General features: G+C 55.7%; 1 protein-coding gene across 13 annotated transcripts in view; it reads right to left on the reverse strand.

Annotated features, from left to right (window-relative positions):
- The window catches only part of DAB2IP (DAB2 interacting protein), a 212,583-nt gene that overhangs the window by 54,797 nt on the left and 140,191 nt on the right, over positions 1 to 17,595 (reverse strand). The gene's annotated exons all lie outside the window — the stretch shown is intronic.

The following is a 17,595-nucleotide window of genomic DNA, read 5'->3' on the forward strand; positions in this document are numbered from 1 at the left end:
AATTCCCCCTCACTCCTAAGCTCCTGGTCCCAGTGAGATGCCAGTGCTGCTCACTGCACTCCCATCGAGAGCCCAGCTTCTGGGTCTCTGACGGGGTCACCTACTGCCCAGGCCCCACCACATCGGAGTGGGGCCCTTCCTTCACAGCCACCACCACACCACGTCTCCATCAGGCCAAGGTCACACATGTCCCCTCATTTCACCACCACCCCGAGAGGTTAGGGAATTCAAACCCCTCTGAACTGTCCCCTTTACCCCTCCCCGACCCCTGGAACTGGCGATGGGGATGTAGAGAGGAGGCCCCACTCCACCTCCAGGCCCTAATGCTGCCAGAAGGAGACGTACGCTGCCAGGCCCTGTGACCTGGGGAGAACCGCGAGGCTGGCGCGGCCAGGCCCCTGCGAAAGTCCAGCCCTCTGTCCGCAGCAAGACATGATGGAGGCAGGCAGGGGAGGCCCGCAGGCCACGGCCCTGTCCTCACTTCTCCACGTGAGCAGACAGCAGTTGTGCAGCCAGACGGCACTGACAGCCCCTCCCGGGATCGCTCAGAGCCCCGCTCTCGGAGATTCCTGGGTCTAGGGGTGGAGAGCAAGTGTCTGATTTGATTTCTTCCACATGTTTTCTGAGAAGCTGCTGCAGCACTGCTGTGTCTGAACGCTACTGGCCTCCTCTCTGTGACGTGCATCAGAGGGAGGCACCGCTGTTCCCATTTTACAGACAGGCCCGCTGAGGTTAAACATGCAGTCCGAGGCCACACAGCTAGAAAAGGAGGGGCCCCAGGATACAGGCAGGTCAACGAGACACACGGTCTGCCCTTGAGAAGCTGGCAGTCCAGTGGGGGAGGGCTGCACACAGATGCTGGTGCCAAGCAAAAACACACTTACCAGGCCATGGGCCCAGGGGAACCCGTGAAAGTATCCAGGGCAGGTGTGGCCCAACGGAGGACCTGTGACGACGGCAAGAAGAGCCCCAGTCTGGGTGTGAGCAACTGGGGAAGGCTGCACAGAGAGGAGGCATATCCCAGTGCAACCTCCTCCTAAGATCGGGGTCCCCCGCCACACTCTACGCCTGGCGCCCCGTGCGAGGACACGAGTGTGGACAGATGGGCTGACTGGGGGAAGGCCCCGGGCACACTGTGCCACGTGGACATCGTGATTGCCTAGCCCCGGGAGGTGTGTCGAGGTCTTATGCCTCATTTACAAGACGAGGAGACAGAAGTGCAGAGCAGTCAAGTACCACGGCTAGGAAAGGTCCCTGTAGTGTCTGGCTCCGGGCCCACCTTTCCAGCAAGTGCTTAATTTCTCTGGGTCTTTGTTTGCCCATCTGTAAGATGCTCCACGGTCAGAGACACCTCCCCCTGCAGACTGGAGCTAGCCAGCCGGGGACTGGAAAGTGGCGGCCACCAGACCCCGCTCCTACCGCCTGCTGGGTGAACGACCTCCTTCAGGGTCAAGTCTGCCAAGGAATGGCCACCAGTAGGGAGTTCTAATTGGTGAGGCTGGCGGCACAGAGCCCAGCAACGCAGCCGGTGGCTGATGCTGTTGCACAGGAAAGCGCTGAGCACAGCAAATATAGCCGTTGACCCAATTCAGTTCTGTTCTGTCTTCGAGAAAATAATTGAGTTTAAATGAATAGGTTTCCCATGTCCCCTCCGGCCTCGGGAAGGGTGGAAAAGGAGATGGCGGGGGTGGGGGGCAGACGGGAACGGTTCCCTGGGCTCACTGCTGGTTATTTTTGAGTCATTAGGCCTGTGAAAGGTTTCCTTCTTGCCTTGGCGGACAGTGGGCTTGGACATGGCTGAGAGGCAGTGAGGTGCAGTGAAAACCATACGAGGTGGTCAGTGCGGATGGAGGTTTAAGGCCAAGCTGACAACAGCCTTGTGGGGTGGTCCACTCGGGTCTCAAGCTCGTCATCTACAGAATGGGAACACTATCCTCCCGTATACTCGTCCTAGGATCACTGGGAAGAGCTGGTGCAGACTAAGCAAACTCGAAGGCTTTCCAAGGAGTAAAGGAGTCTGGTGTAAACCACGGAGGCCAGTTCTCTGCCCCGCAGGAACATAGGCCCAGTGTTACTGCATCTGTGTTTTTGGATAGTTTTCAAGAAAAGCTGGAAATCCAGATTTTTTTGGTGACTGTTGAAGGTGAATGTTTTAGGAGTGCTTAAATATTGGAAACTGATTTTTTAAAAACACACCAAAAATCACCTTACCACCTTCCCAGACCAAAACGAAACCTGCCTATGGGCTACGCGTGGCCTTGAGCCACCCATGTGCAACTTCCAACTTAGTGACAACGCGTGGAAAGCCGTTCAGGATGTGCGGTGTCCTCCCACCTGTTTATTGCCTCATAATCGTCCTTGGCAGTGAGGCCAAGCCCAGCCCTGCTGGAGTGGGAGAGGCAAGGGACACCAGTCTCTCCAGACCTCAGGGGAAACTGCAGAAACAGAGACGCAGACGTAGAGCACGAACGTATGGACACCAAGGGGGAGAGGGGGCGTGGGGTGAGTCGGGAGCCTGGGGTTGTCGTATATACACCACCACATACAAAACAGACAACTAATGAGAACCTACTGCACAGCACAGGGAACTCGACTTGATGCTCTCTGGTGACCTAAATGGGAAGGAAATCCAAAAAAGAGGGGATATATGTGTATGTACAGCAGATTCACTTTGCTGTGCAGCAGAAACGAATACCACATTGTCAAGTAACTATACTCCAATTAAATTTATTTTTTTAAAAATAAAGGCCTCTAAGACCTTGGGAAGGTGGAGGGGCCCCCTTCTCCCTCAACTCCTCCAGCCACACACACACACACACACACACAGGTAGATGGAGATACGAGGCTGGTTTTACCCTAGAAATTAAGAGGTCATGGGCTTGCTTCCTGCACTGCCTCCAGCAACCGGTTAGGGTCTCAGGTCCCTCTTCTGCAGAAAGGGGGGCGCTCCTGAGAGGACCAAATAAGAACCAGATAGAGGGAGCCCATGACAGGTCTTCCCAGAGCAGCAGTGCTGCAGAGTGGAAGGAGCGTGACAGTCAGCGAGACCCCAGGTTCTCCCCTCCACTTCTAGGCTGTGTGCGCCCAGGGAAGTTATCTAACCTCTCTGTACCTAGTCTCATCCTCTGCACAGGAGATAAGAATCTCTGGGACACAGAGCCGTGGTGACGAATACATGAGATGATGACTGTCAAGGGCCTGGTAGGATGCCTGGCACGTAGCAAGGGGGGAAAACATGATAGGCATTATTATTATTGTTCTTGTTATCTTCAGTGAAAAGCATGCCAGAGAATTCTGACTGGGTGATTACAATAATGTAGCGCAGCCTGGCAAACTCTGTTGTTAACAGATGAGGCCACCTATAATTAGCACCATCATTACCTATGCAAATGGCGCGGCGGAGATGCTGGAGCGGGGTGTCCTTTGAAGTGTGTGCTAAATAACCCCTCCCCTGGCCGCCTGCCCTCCTCAAATCTTGTTTACACTATTAATTTCATTAGTAAACAGTTTTTCATAAAGCAAGACAGAATGCCAAACTAGTATATATTCAAACCAAGGTGGTTTAAAACCATTTGGCCCCTGCCAGTCACTGGTGGCGGGGGGTGGAGGGGAGTTGCTCTTTCAAAAGCAGAGACATTACTTTGTCAACAAAGGTTCGTCTAGTCAAGGCTATGGTTTTTCCTGTGGTCATGTATGGATGTGAGAGTTGGACTGTGAAGAAGGCTGAGCACCGAGGAATTGATGCTTTTGAACTGTGGTGTTGGAGAAGACTCTTGAGAGTCCCTTGGACTGCAAGGAGATCCAACCAGTCCATCCTAAAGGAGATCAGCCCTGGGATTTCTTTGGAGGGAATGATGCTGAAGCTGAAACTCCAGTACTTTGGCCACCTCATGCGAAGAGTTGACTCATTGGAAAAGACTCTGATGCTGGGAGGGATTGGGGGCAGGAGGAGAAGGGGACGACAGAGGATGAGATGGCTGGATGGCATCACCAACTCGATGGACGTGAGTCTCAGTGAACTCCGGGAGTTGGTGATGGACAGGGAGGCCTGGAGTGTTGTGATTCATGGGGTCACAAAGAGTTGGACACGGCTGAGCGACTGATCTGATCTGATGTCCCATCTGGAATTATTTGTGGGGGCCTGTCCTCAGGCTCCTGAGTCAGCTGCAGGCCTGGGGTTCCCAATTCCTGCCTCCCCAGCCCTCTTCTCCCAGCAGGGCAGGCTGAAGACCTCTACTAACTGGTTCCCCTCTGACGTGCAGAGCTGGAAAGAGGAGAGGGGGTTTGGGGGTGTGTTTGGCATTAACCAGGCACTGTTTTCAGGACAAGAGGTTCACAGTATGGTTAATATGACTGGTGAGCTCCCCAAGAGTCAGGCCATAGTATACCAGGCTTATCATCATACCCACTTTACATGTGAGAAAACCCAGTCCCAAAGAGATTTAGGAAGTAATTTGCCTGATGTTACATTAAGTTGCAGAAGTGGATCCAACCCTGGGTCTGGTCAGCCTACCACCTCTGGAGTTTGCTCTTTAGCTCTGCTAACTGCACTTAGCACCTACCAGGAATGGACAGAGTAAGTTAATCCAACAGTGATCACAGAGCCTTCGTACTAGGGGAGATGATCAGAGACTGACCCCGGTTCTGAGTCGAAGCAACTGAGGCTCAGAGGTCCTATAATTAGCCCACGGTACCACAGGCAGAAAGGAGAGACTAGAACCCAGAGCCTGTCTCCGTCAGTTGGCTGCTTTCACATTCAGACCTTTAAACACAAGATGGTTCAACAGTCATCCTCCTCATTAATACCTGGGTCAGTATCTTCACCATCCCTATATCCCCTGGGACCAATAAGGACCCAGGAAGACAAAAGATGCTCAGGAAATGTTTGTTGAGCTGAACTGTTTTTCTTACCAAAAAAGACGATGGCTGAACAGCTGGGATCGTAAAGGCCTGCGAAGGAAGATGGGTGGGGCCAGGGCAGGGGTGAAGGCGGACCACCCGCTGAGGGACAGCATGGCCACCCTCAGCTTGGGACGGGCCCTTTTCAAAGGATCTCCCTACTGTGTGTCTACTCAAGAGGCAGGCAGTTAGCTGACTCTCAATATTGGAAGAATTGAAAACAGAAGTCTTAACAGATATTTCAGTCCCTCACCCGCTCCTATGGGCTCAGACCACCATCAAGCCTCTTCTCGCTCCTTCCCTGATCCCTGAAATTGAGGCTGGGGGAGACGAGAGACTTGCTTGAGGTCTGGGAGTGGTGAAGACTAGGACCCACACCTTTTTTGCTCCTCCAAGTAGGTGCTCCCCTCTCCTCTCCACCTGCTGGCTTTCCCATCACCCCTCCCAACTCCGCACTATTAAGCCCTTCCCCCTTGAAAAACAAATAATCCTCACAAATATCCTGAGAAGTAGGTAGAACAAGTGTCCCATTAACAGAGAGGGGAAGTGAAGTTCGGGCAAGTAACACGCTCAAGGCTCTAGAACTGGGTTTAGGCAGGCAGTCTCACTCAGGGGCCTGTTCCATGGTAGGGCCCAGGGAACCCCTGGATGGGTAGTTGGTGGGGGGACCCCCACCTCCACATCCTGGCCAAGATTCTGACACCATGTATTACCCCTCACAGGGGTAATATCCTGCCAGGAGTCATTCAACCCACCTCCCGCCCCGCCTCCAGACAAGGCTATAAATAAGCCTGGAATAGCATGTACGTTCAGGGTGGGGGTCCCAGGCCTCTTCCGGAGCTGCCCAAACCTAGACAAAACATTTTCCAGAGACCACCATAAATCCCTACCCCCATAGCCTCCTATCACCTCCTTTCCCTAGTCCAGCAGCCTTCGGAGCGGGGACTGGAGCGCCTGGCCGTGTAGGGCAGGGTTGTGGGAGGACACTCTCTCCCACAAGGAGGAAGGGGGAGGAAGGGAAAAGAGGGCTGGGCTCTCAATGGTCAGCTCATTCCTCCTCCTCCCAGACCCCTCCCACCCCCACCCTCACATGGGCAGCGGGGCGGGGTGGGGGGGGTAAGAGGAGGGGGGGATGTGGGGGTGTGGGGGGTGTGGGTGTGGTGTGGTATGCGGGCAGCGGTAGGGGGGGCGGGGGGGAGGGGCTGACAAATCACCAGTCTGACCAGGCCCACCCCCACCCAGCTCCTCTTACAATCCTTCACATCCCAACCTTCAGGATAGAGTCCGGACTTCCCAGCATTTTCCCCTCCATCCCTGCCACTCCCCAGGCCCACACACACCACATGTGTGCAGCAACAGAGGGGATTTCCCTTCTCTCCCCAGGGAACCCTCCCACCAGCCTTGACCTTCACCCTGGGACCCAATCACCAATTCCAAGGAGCTGTCCCTGAGCCTCAGCGGAGCCCCCACTCCCTCCCATCCCCCTTCAGCCCCTTTACCCGTTGATCTGCCTCCTCCATCCAAGAGACGCTTTTGAGGGGCAGAGTCTGGGTGTGACCGCCCTCCCCCCTCAGCCCACAGCACAGGGTGTGCCCTGGCTACACTGGGGTTGCGGGTGAGCCCAGATCTAAGGGAGACCACTGAAAGGGGAGTTTCTCGGAGGCAGACCTGACCCCCAGCCCCGGGATCAGGTTGGGTCAGGATCTCCCAACCCAGCTCATTAGGGGACGGTGGATGGTGCCAGGCCTGATCTTTCCGTGGACGCTGGACAATGGCTGTGTCAAGAATCACGGGAGATGAAGTCACTGCTCCCAGAAATAGCTGATTAAGAAGATGTGATGGCAACGCAAACAGCAAGGCTGGACACGCACACACACACACACACACACACACACACACACACACACACACATGCATGCTCTCACCATGTTTCTCTGCCCTGGGAAGCCGGGCCACGCCTGAGCTTCCCCTGAGATCATGCCAGGAAACAGAGCCAGTGCAGGGAGCCTGGACTTGGGCCCCACGACAGTCTCAGGAGCATTGATGCCCGAGGGGGTACTCTCCTTGGGGACCCCCTGGAAGAGGCACCCTGTCTTGACCAGCACTGAGTCCCCGACCTGCCCCTGGGCCCCCTCAGAGCCCTCCAGTTTCTTCTCTCACTCCCTCCTTGGCCCCACCCCTCACCTCTTCCGGGGGTCGTCCCCCAACCTAGTTTCTGTCCCCTCACAATTCTGTCCTCCCTGGCAGGGCAGGCCTGCCTAGATTCCAAGGAGGTGGGAGCGTCCAGTGCCTAAGACACGGCTCTGGGCTTACAGACACCAGCCTCCAAGCCTGGCTCTGTCTTGCTGCAGCTGTGTGACCATGAGCCAGTCAGCCCACCTCTCTGAGCTTACCATCCTCATCTGTAAAAGGCAGACAGCAATGCACCAAATCATGGAGAAAGATGCAATGGAACTGTGTTCATCTGTTCACTTGCCAGCCTTGTGTCAGGCACTGTGCTAGGGACTGGAGACAGATTAGGGATCAAGACAATAACCCCCTGTCCCCTGGGGCCTCAGCCCAGCGTGGGAGAGGCGTACAAACATGTTGGTGACATTATCAGGGGAACTCGAGTGATAACAGGAAACTCACAGGAGGGTCCAGGCCAGAGGGGAGGAGGCTGGGCTTGACAGCGTGGCTGGATGAAGTGGCAGTGGGTCACAGACATCTGGGTGAAGAGTGACCCAGGAAGAGGGGGCAAGGGCAAAGATCGAGGGCTGGGGCACTGCAGGGTGCCGGGCGGGGAAGAGCTGGGCAGGCGTGAGCTGCCCATACAGGACCAGGGAGAGGGTGAGACCCCTGGATGCTGTGCTGTTTAGACAGTAGGGGTGGAGGGCAGACTGGAAGGGAGTGAAGCTGCAGGTGGAGACCAGCCTAGGGCTCGGCCACAGGGTCCCGGCAGGAGGTGATGGTGGCGTTGACGTGGCGGCAGTGGTGGCTGTCTGTGAGGCACTCAGACGCGCCTGGCACAGAGGGAACCCTCAGTATTTGTTCCTCCCGTCTCTCTCCTCGTCACCATCAACATCTTGGTCACCCCTAGCAGTGGCCAGGACGCTGCTGGTCTCAAAGCTGAAGGGCTGCCCAGCAGAGCCCTGTGGGGTGGGCAGAGCTCCTCGCCCCACCTCACAGGTGCCCAGGCTCCTTGAGCAGGGCCAGGCGGGGCCAGCCCGCAGCCCTCCTCTGCCCCAACCAGGGCCCAAGGCACACAGGCTAGCTGGGGAAAACACTGGACTCCAAACAAGCAACAGCACCCGCGTTTGCGCGTCACAGGTTTCCGAGTTCTTTCCTGCCCACGTTCTCACTTGCTGAGAGGGAGGTATTTCAGGCTCTGGCATATATGAAGAACGAAAGCTGAGGAAAGCATCCTGGAATCTTAGGCGCCTTCCAAGCCCAGGAAAGCCCTCCTGAGGGGCCGGGCTCCCGGGCCTCTGCACTGCAGCCTGCCCCACCTAAGAAGACATATGCGCACACCCCTCCCCGCAGCTGACTCCTGTACCTGTCCCAAGGGCCGGGCACGGGTGAGCAAAAACAGAAAACTCCATCCCAAAGGTCCCTTGTGGAGGAGTCCGGTCCGCACCAGAAGCCGGCCAGCCTGCCTCCTTCCTTCTCTCACCCACCATGTCTGAGCTTGAGCAAAGCTACTAGGAAATGACCATCCCTCTCCCCTGGGAAACCGCCAGCAATGCAGGAGACCTGGGTTCGATCCCCGGGTTGGGAAGATCCCCTGGAGAAGGGAAAGGCTACCCACTCCAGTATTCTGGCCTGGAGAATTCCACGGACTGTATAGTACATGGGGTCGCAAAGAGTTGGACACGACTCTTGGCGACTTTCACTTCACTTCACTTCCCTCCCCAACCCGTGGAGCCTGCCCCCAGAGCTTGAGGCCAGGAGGAAGGGTTTGAGCAGGGGAAGCCTGGGGTCTGTGGGAACCCAGGGAGCAGCCAGCTTTCCTCCTCTCCCCTCCACTGGCCGAGGAGGTAAGATTAAGCCAGACGGCACACTCTCGAGCACACAAGCAGAGAAAACTCTTTTATAAGCCACAGAGGAAGCCCCGAGCAATAGTCAGTGGTGGTTCGGGGTCGGGGTAGCAGTGGTGTGCAAGGAGAAACTGCATTGCTTGCTTCACACTCCTCCTCTGGCTGGAATTCGGCCCTCTGTGCTTGTGTTCCCAACTACCTTTATGTTAAAAAGAAGACTGCCAAGTCAAGGAAAAGGAAGTGAGTGAGAAGAACTGGTGAGGAATCTGGCGGGCGCTGGCACCTGTTCCTCCGGAAGGCCAAGTGCCGGCCTCACATTTCGTTTCTCCTGCCCGGGGCCTCGCCCGGGCCAGCTGCCGCCCTGAACGCCTAAGTGGGAGACCAAGAGTGGGAGGAGGTGGGGCTGGAAACCAGCCAAGAACATCCCTCCCCTACCCCGCCACCTTCAGACACACCCACGTGGGGATCATGGAGCCACCTCCCCGGAGAGTCAGCTCCCCTCGTCCCAATCTGCTGCCTGACTGTCCTTGGCACAGGCCCTGGAGGTGGAGCCTGCGCTGTCCCTCTCTGGCTCCTCCCTCCACCCCTGGCCACATTGGGCTTCTCTGACCCTTTTGTCTCTGGTCCAGGGTCCTGTGCATGGTGGATGCCCATGAGAGTCTGCTGGACAAACTGCTGGGGAGCAGTTAGAAAAAAAAAAAAACTCGCACGTGGATACAGGGTCTCCTGGGTGGCTCAGTGGTGAAGCGTCTGCCTGCCGATGCTGGAGACACGGGTCCGATCTCTGGGCCAGGAAGATCTCACATGTCGCAGAGCAACTAAGCCCACGCGCCACAACTAAGCCTGTGCTCTAGGACCCGGGGCGCACAACTACTGAAGCCCACACACCCGAGAGCCTGTGCTCCGAGAGCCTGTGCTCCGAAACAAGAGAAGCCACCACAGTGAGAAGCCTGCGCACCACAACCAGAGTAGCCCGCACAGCAACAGAGACCCAGCACAGCCCATAAATAAATAAATCTTTTAAAAATAAATAAAACGTCTTTTTTTTTAAAAAAAAAGGATATGAAGGGAGTGGCAGACAGGGTGGAGAAACAAAAGTTAGGTCTGAACAGGAAGAAACCCAGACAAGGCTTTGGCCACAACAGTTCAAACCCTCAGAAGAATGCAGGATCCCTGTGGGGGGTGAGGGGGGCGGGGAGAGCCCGCTTCTAGAGGTTTATAGAGCCCGAGGAGCTGCAGAGCTGGCAGGAGAGCAAGTGCAAAGGACAGGGGGGTGGACAGCATCACAGGCACACAGGCAGAGGGACAGACCCCAGAGCCGTGCAGTCACACCTCTGAGACACCCTGCGTCTGGGGCTTCCTCTGGAAGACTTACGGCCTTTTCTGCCTGCACTCTTCTCTCCCCAAAGCCTCTCATGCACTGTGACAGGGTGGGCAGGAGCACCTGGCCTGGGGCCAGGGACACAGCTGAGCAGGCTCAGGGCAGCCTGGGTCAGACCTGCCGCACAGGACTGGGACCATCAGCGAGGCACGCCCCGCTTCCACAAACAGGCATGGCCCCATCTGTCTGCCGCTGCAGTCCCCCCACCCCTCCCCCCCGCTTCAGTCCCAATGGTCCTGCAGGTTTCCCGCGGCCACGCCCCTGCCAGGTGGCTCCCCGACCCTGACGCTGTGCCCACTTCCCCACTGCCCGTCTGGGTTTTGTCCAGCCTTTAGGATAAAGCTCGCTAACTAAAAACCACGGGCTACATTTGGTCCACACTCATGTTTGTTTAGCCCACACGGTGTTTGACATTTTTAAGTTTCGAATCCATTACCAACACTGAAAGATGTGAAATTTCAAAATGTCACCCAAGCCCACTAGAGATTTCTGACTTGTGAGTCCAAAGGCCCAGTGCCATGGGGCGGGAGCTGCTGTCCCTTAGCAGGACACCCACCCTCCAGACTGCCAGTGTCCACCACATCTGCGCTTGCCTCAGCCAGGGGGTCCTGTGTGGCGGCCAGCAGGATGGGGCAGGGCCCACCACACAGCCCAGGGACACACCTGGCGCACGGTAAGGACTCACTTATCACGTGTGGAATTATAAAGAGACACACAGCCTCAGCCTGGCCGGGCCCAGACCCGAGTGCTGTCTGCCTCCCTGCAGGACCGCAAGCTGGGAAGGGACGATGCTCCTCCGTCCTGCGTCCCTCTCACACAGCTGGGCACACCCCCAGAGGGGACACTAGGGCTGTGACGAGACGTTCACCAATGTCTCATCTTTGCTTTGGAAGCCATGTCTTCTGGAGTCCAGCCAAGGTGAGAGTAGATAGAGCTCCTGGCATCTCCTGCCTTCAATCAAAGTGGCGGGATTCCAAGCCGGCCCACAAACAACGATCCCCAGGACTTTTATTAAACTGAGAAGGAGAGATTCGGCAGCAAGAACTAACAAAGCCAAGGCTTCCTCCATTCCCACCTGCAGGAGGCCTGCCCCCCTCTGAAGCCCATAGCCAGCTCTTCCCTTTTTCTGGGTTTTCAAGGTCAGAGTCACATTGGCTGCAAGGGTTCTCTTTGTTCTCCTGCCTCTGACTTCACCCCGACACAGTCACTGTCCCCAACGGCCAGGTCCTTAGTGGGTGGCAGAGGATGGCCCTAATTCTGGGCAGGGGAGGGCGAGAGGGGATCACTGACAGCCAGCCAGGTGTTGGTCGCACCCCTGGGGCCCTGCTTCCTGGGAAACCGCGTCCCTGTGGGCCTGGCTTCCCTGCCAACTTGGGAGCACCCTCTCTGGTCCACAGCACTATGCTCAGTAAGGGCCGATGGGAGGGCAGCAGCTGACAGCCCCTAGAGTGTACTCCCAGCCCGGGAAGGGGCACCCACCAGGAGAAGGGGCTTGGCCGACCTCAGGCTACCTGCTTCCTCTCTCGGAGTTTCAGTTTCCTCATTTGGAAAATGGGGAGATAAACACCTGCTCCAAAACGATCGCTCTCCTAATGGGACCCGGGGGAGCTTGTGAGTCACGGAGTGCCGTTGTGAATTTAACTATTCCAGCACCTGGCACAGCGCCCAGCACACAGTAGGTGCTCAATGTATCGTCTGTGGGCTAATCAATGTATCGTCTGTGGGCTAAACGTTTAGTGGGCCCCTCGCTGTCCAAGGTTGCTTGCAAGGTGCTGCTGTGCTCAGTCACTCAGTCGTGTCTGACTCTTTGCGACCCCATGGACTACAGCCCACCAGGCTCCTTGGTCCATGGGATTTCCCAGGCAAGAATACTGGAGCAGGCAGCTATTTCCTTCTTTGCGGGCTGGGGGGTCTTTCCTACCCAGGGATCGAACCCACATCTCCTGCACTGTAGGCAGATTCTTTATCACTGAGCCACCGGAGAAGCCCACGTACCCATGCTTGCAAGGTACCCGGGCCCAGAACAAAGGGTCTGCCTTTCAGTGGGGCTTGCAGACAACTGTCATACCATGAAAAACTGCCCAGAAGTAAGGATTGGGATGCTATGAGATCCACTGTGGGGGGCCTGGGCTCCCTGAGGTGGGGTGAGAGACCCATGTCTTACAAGACCCCCACCTCTTGGCTGCCTGGCAGTGGAGACCAGAATCAGGGCCACCCAGCTGTAGGAAATGGCGTGCTACCCATTTCCCGACAGCTGAGCTTAAAGACAGAGCTGCCAGGTGTGGCGAGCAACCCACGTCTGTGCAGGTACACCCGGACATGTGTGCCAGGAACTAACAGTCACACAGTACATACACTGGCCAGCCTCTGTGCAATGCTTTTTAAGGCCACACTCTTTCTGTGGCCCCAACACCAGCTAGGGGAGTGGTTTAAAGAATACAGACGCATGGGCCCCACCCCCAGAGGTGATGCTGCCCCATCCCCAAAGGGTGGTATTCACCGGAGCCTGGAGAGTCACAGCTCCTGGGGTCCCCCATTTGGCTGTGCCCCTCACCAGCCCGTGTGACCTGGGTCAAGTTCACCAAACATCTGGGCACCTGGTTTCCCATCTCTCAGGTCCCAAAGCACCCGGCACGGAGGGAGTGCTCAGCTGACACCCATCCTCCGCATAATCTGCCCCCCAACACACACACACACACCCACACACCCACACACCCACACCCGGAGCCCAGCTCACCTGTGTCTCCTCTCCTCACCTGCTGCTTCTGCTCCTCTGAATGACTCCCCACTCCCCTGAAGCTCTGAGCCCTTTCCTGCCTCCCAAAGCAGCCTCAGGTCCCAAGAGGACATGAAAGTTCCCGCCCCGAGCTCACTCAAGGATGCCCGCTGCCTTCTTGCTCTTCTCCCCTCTTTTGCCATCTGATGAACTCATCCTCTTTCAACCCTCAGCTCCTGCCACTTCAGTGAAGCCCTCCCTGATTCCAACTCCTGCCCATGCCCCGAGCAGAGAAGTGCAGGGCAGGGGGTGCTGTGCCTCTGGACTCCTTGGTGCCCCTGGGTAGCCCCCTTCTCACTCATGGCCACGGCTTTCCTACCTGTGAAGGGATCTCAAGACCCCCTCAGTCTAAGCTCCACAAGGCTCTATTTGGGGGTGGGGAGAGCGTCTCCAGGTTCACCCCAAGGTCGTGGAAGGCTGGGAAGGAGCTAGACCCAGATCCAGCCTTGTTCCACTCCGGAGAGCAGGACAAGTACAGTTCAAAAGACCCCAGGCAGCGCCCTCAAGAGACCCTACTTGTCACCAGGGGAGCAGACCCAAAAATGAAGCACAGAAAATAGGGAGCAAAGGGAGGTTCACCTGGGATTGGGCGAGGGGGGCTCAGCACCGGCTTCAAGCAGAAGGAGGCAGGGCTTGAAAGACAGGTAGGATCAAAGTAGGAAGAGCTGGGGGAAGAGAGGATTCCAGAGCGAGGGAACAATGTTGAGACAGACACCTTGACACAGTGACAGTGAACATGTTTTGGTGATGCTGGGCACGTCTCAGGGTGCTCAGCTAAGCATTTAGCTACAAGCCTCATTTACTCCTCTTGACCACCTTCGAGACAGGCATGGCTAGTGTCTCCATTTCAGAGTTAAGCAAGTTTCCCAAAGTCACAGCACTGTGGGGTGGTGGAGCCAGGATGCAATCCGAGGCATCCGCCTGCCGTGTCCGAGTAAACAGGGGTGACCAGGGCACAGAGGCTCCGGGGAGGGAGACGCAGGGAGGCTGGGCACTCCCGAGAGTCTTGCTTGTGAAGATTTCAGAGTCAGGCTTTGTTTTCCCTGCAGCCTGCTCTTGAATGAATGGCACCCAACCCGGGCCAGTGGTGTTGGTGAAATCCCTTGAGGGTGACCCACCCACGCGTGGGAGCGTGCAAGCCACACAGAGTCCAAGGACCCCCAGCCACGCACCTCCTTTGCACCATCTGCTTCAAGGAAGGATGCAGGAGCTGCTGAGAGTGAGCGAGCGTGGAGCAGGGGAGGAGCAGGGCGCCGCAGCCAGTCAGGAGCTGCGGCTGTCAGCGGCCACACCGACAGGCTGGCTCCGAGCTGTTGCCAGGGCAGCCCGGAGAGTCTGCCTTCCCAGGCAGGGTGGTTTAGAACCAGTTGCTCTCTCCTGGGCCACCGGCTAGGCTAGGCTAGCCCCCCTCCCCCTGCCCATTCGGTGCCTGGCTCTTCTGAAACCTTGGCAGGAAAAGCCATCCGGACAGAAAGTGTGGGCACGCCTGCCTCATGGGATGGAGACCAGCCCCTTGTCATAACGATCCCAAACAGGGACGGGGCTGGGGGCTTGAGGCTTCTGCGGCAGGAGTTTCAACAACCCAGGCCAATCCAGGAGGTTACTCACCACTAAGGGGTCCCTGCCCCTCCACTGAGAGCCCTGCGGCAGCAGGGAACCCAGGGGCCTGGATTGGGGGGTTTGAGGGGGGAGAAAGAAGGTGATGGAGGGGTTGGAGCTGAGCGGAGAGCAGCTAGGGGAGGCTGCTCTCCTGCCTGGAGGCTCCCCAGGCTTCTCGCAGCATTTAGCACACCCCTCCGGGTCAAGAATAACTGCTCAGGGAGAGGACCAAGCCTGGAGAGGCAAGGTGCCGGGCAGTTCTGTGAGCCCAGTGTGCTGGGAAGCAGGATGTCGGCCACGCTAAAGCACGCTTGGGTGGGTGACTGACATGTGACAAACACACGCGTGAAACTCAGTGAATTTACCCATGGCAGACTCACAGGAGCCCCCGGGCAGCACTGTGATGTGCGGGGGCAGCGACAAGCCAGCCCATTAAATGGCTTTCTGTACGACTGCACCACGTGGATGCAGCGTTTCCTCTCATTCAGAAATGTGTTTCCACCACGGGGATGAGTGGCTTCCAAAGTGACCACTGATAAAAAGCCCACAGGGCATGGCCAAGGTGTCTGCACCTGCTCTGAGAGTCAGGCAAGCTCAGCAAACCAGCCCTTCACAAGTGGCCTCTTGGGGGCCAGAATCCTGTCTGTCTCTGAGTGCCACCACTCAGTGGAAGACCCTGGTCCCCAAGTCAGTGAGAAAGATGGCAGTTCCTGCCATGGGAACACAGGCATCACCTGGAGAGGACCCAGGGTGCACTTTCCAGGACAGAACGACAAAGCAGGGGCTCAAAGAATGTTCAAACTATCACACAATTGCACTCATCTCACATGCTAGCCAAGTAATGCTCAGAATTCTCCAAGCCAGGCTTCAACAGTACATGAACCATGAACTTCCAGATGTTCAAGCTGGATTTAGAAAAGGCAGAGGAACCCAGAGATCAAATTGCCAACATCTGCTGGATCATTGAAAAAGCAAGAGAGTTCCAGAAAAATATCTACTTCTGCTTTACTGACTATGTCAAAGCCTTTGACTGTGTGGATCACAACAAACTGTGGAACATTCTTAAAGAGAAAGGAATACCAGACCACCTGACCTGCCTCCCGAAAAATCTGTATGCAGATCAAGAAGCAACAGTTAGAAATGGACATGGAACAACAGACTGGTTCCAAATCAGGAAAGGAGTACGTCAAGGCTGTATATTGTCACCCTGCTTATTTAGCTTATGTGCAGAGTATATCGTGCAAAATGCTGGGCTGGATGAAGCACAAGCTGGAATCAAGATCACTGGGAGAAATATCAATAACCTCAGATATGCAGATGACACCACCCCTATGGCAGAAAGTGAGGAACTAAAGAGCCTCTTGATGAAAGTGAAAGAGGAGAGTGAAAAAGTTGGCTTAGAACTCAACATTCAGAAAACAAAGATCATGGCATCCAGTTCCATCACTTCATGGCAAATAGATGGGGGAACAATGGAATCAGTGACCGACTTTATTTTCTTGGCCTCCAAAATCACTGCAGATGGTGACTGCAGCCATCAAATCAAAAGACACTTGCTCCTTGGAAGAACAGCTATGACCAACCTAGACAGCATATTAAAAAGCAGAGACATTACTTTACCGACAAAAGTCCATCTAGTCAAAGCGATGGTTTTTCCAGTAGTCATGTATGGATGTGAGAGATTGACAATAAAGAAAGGTGAGTGCCCAAGAATTAATGCTTTTGAACTGTGGTGTTGGAGAAGACTCTTGAGAGTCCCTTGGACTGCAAGGAAATCAAACCAGTCAATCCTAAAGGAAATATTCATTGGAAAGACTGACACTGAAGCTGACACTCCAATACTTTGGCTACCTGATTCGAAGAACTGACTCATTGGAAAAGACCCTGATGCAGAGAAAGACTGAAGGCAGGAGGAGACGGGGATGCCAGACTCGATGGACATGGGTTTGAGTAAGCTCTGGGAGTTGGTGATGGACAGGGAAGCCTGGTGTGCCACAGTCCATGGAGTCACAAAGAGTCAGATACGACTGAGTGACTAAACTGAACACGAGAGGCCATGGGGCTGTCCTTCTGAGAGGAGAGATGGTTGAAACGTGTATGCCTGGGGGCGGGGCACGGTATGAGTCTTGCCTTCACTGAAACTCACTTCCAGGTAATCACTAAGAGCAAAAGAGACAGAGTCCCAGCCATCACTAATCATTAGTAGCTGCAGAGATTTACCGAAGGAACCCAGCTGGCTAAGTGGCCACTCGGGCTTAGGAGGTAGAGACAGCAAGGATGCTTCCCTGGTTGCTCAGATGGTAAAGCCCTGATGCTGGGAATGACTGAAGGCAGAAAGAGAAGGAGGCAACAGAGGATGAGATGGTTGGACGGCATCACCCATTCAATGGACATGAACTTGGGCAAACTCCGGGAGATGGTGAGGGACAGGGAGGCCTGGCGTGCTGCAGTCCACGGGATCTCAAAGAGTTGGACAGACTTGGTGACTGAACAATAACAACAACAGCAAGGATGGCCAACTGGAAATGGTGACGAATTACCAGGCTGCCTGCTGATTCCCTGGGTACCAGCAAGTTGTCCAAAGACCATGTAGGAAGCTATGGAGCCTCCTGAGATCAGCCCACCATCTTCCTGCAAATTAACAGAGCAGATGCAAACAAGGCAGATGTCCACGTTGCCCAAGCTCGGGCAGAGATCGAGGGATCTAAGGTCTGGAATCCATTCATGGCCCAGGCAGAATAAAAAGTATGGGACAAGCTTTGACCTGGCTTCTTCTGCTTCACATCTGCCTGGCCCAGACTGGTCCAAGTCTGCCTTCATGGAGGGATAGGGACTGTCTATGAGGAGACCTGAGATTTGGTACCCAGGGTCAGAGCCCTCGCACTGGTCTGGTCTGCCTTTCTCTCTGAGGGAGGGACCAGCTC

Source organism: Bos grunniens, chromosome 11 (assembly GCF_055505025.1).
Source record: "Bos grunniens cultivar Pamir isolate PY7600 chromosome 11, Bosgru_T2T1.0, whole genome shotgun sequence".
NCBI lineage: Eukaryota > Metazoa > Chordata > Mammalia > Artiodactyla > Bovidae > Bos > Bos grunniens.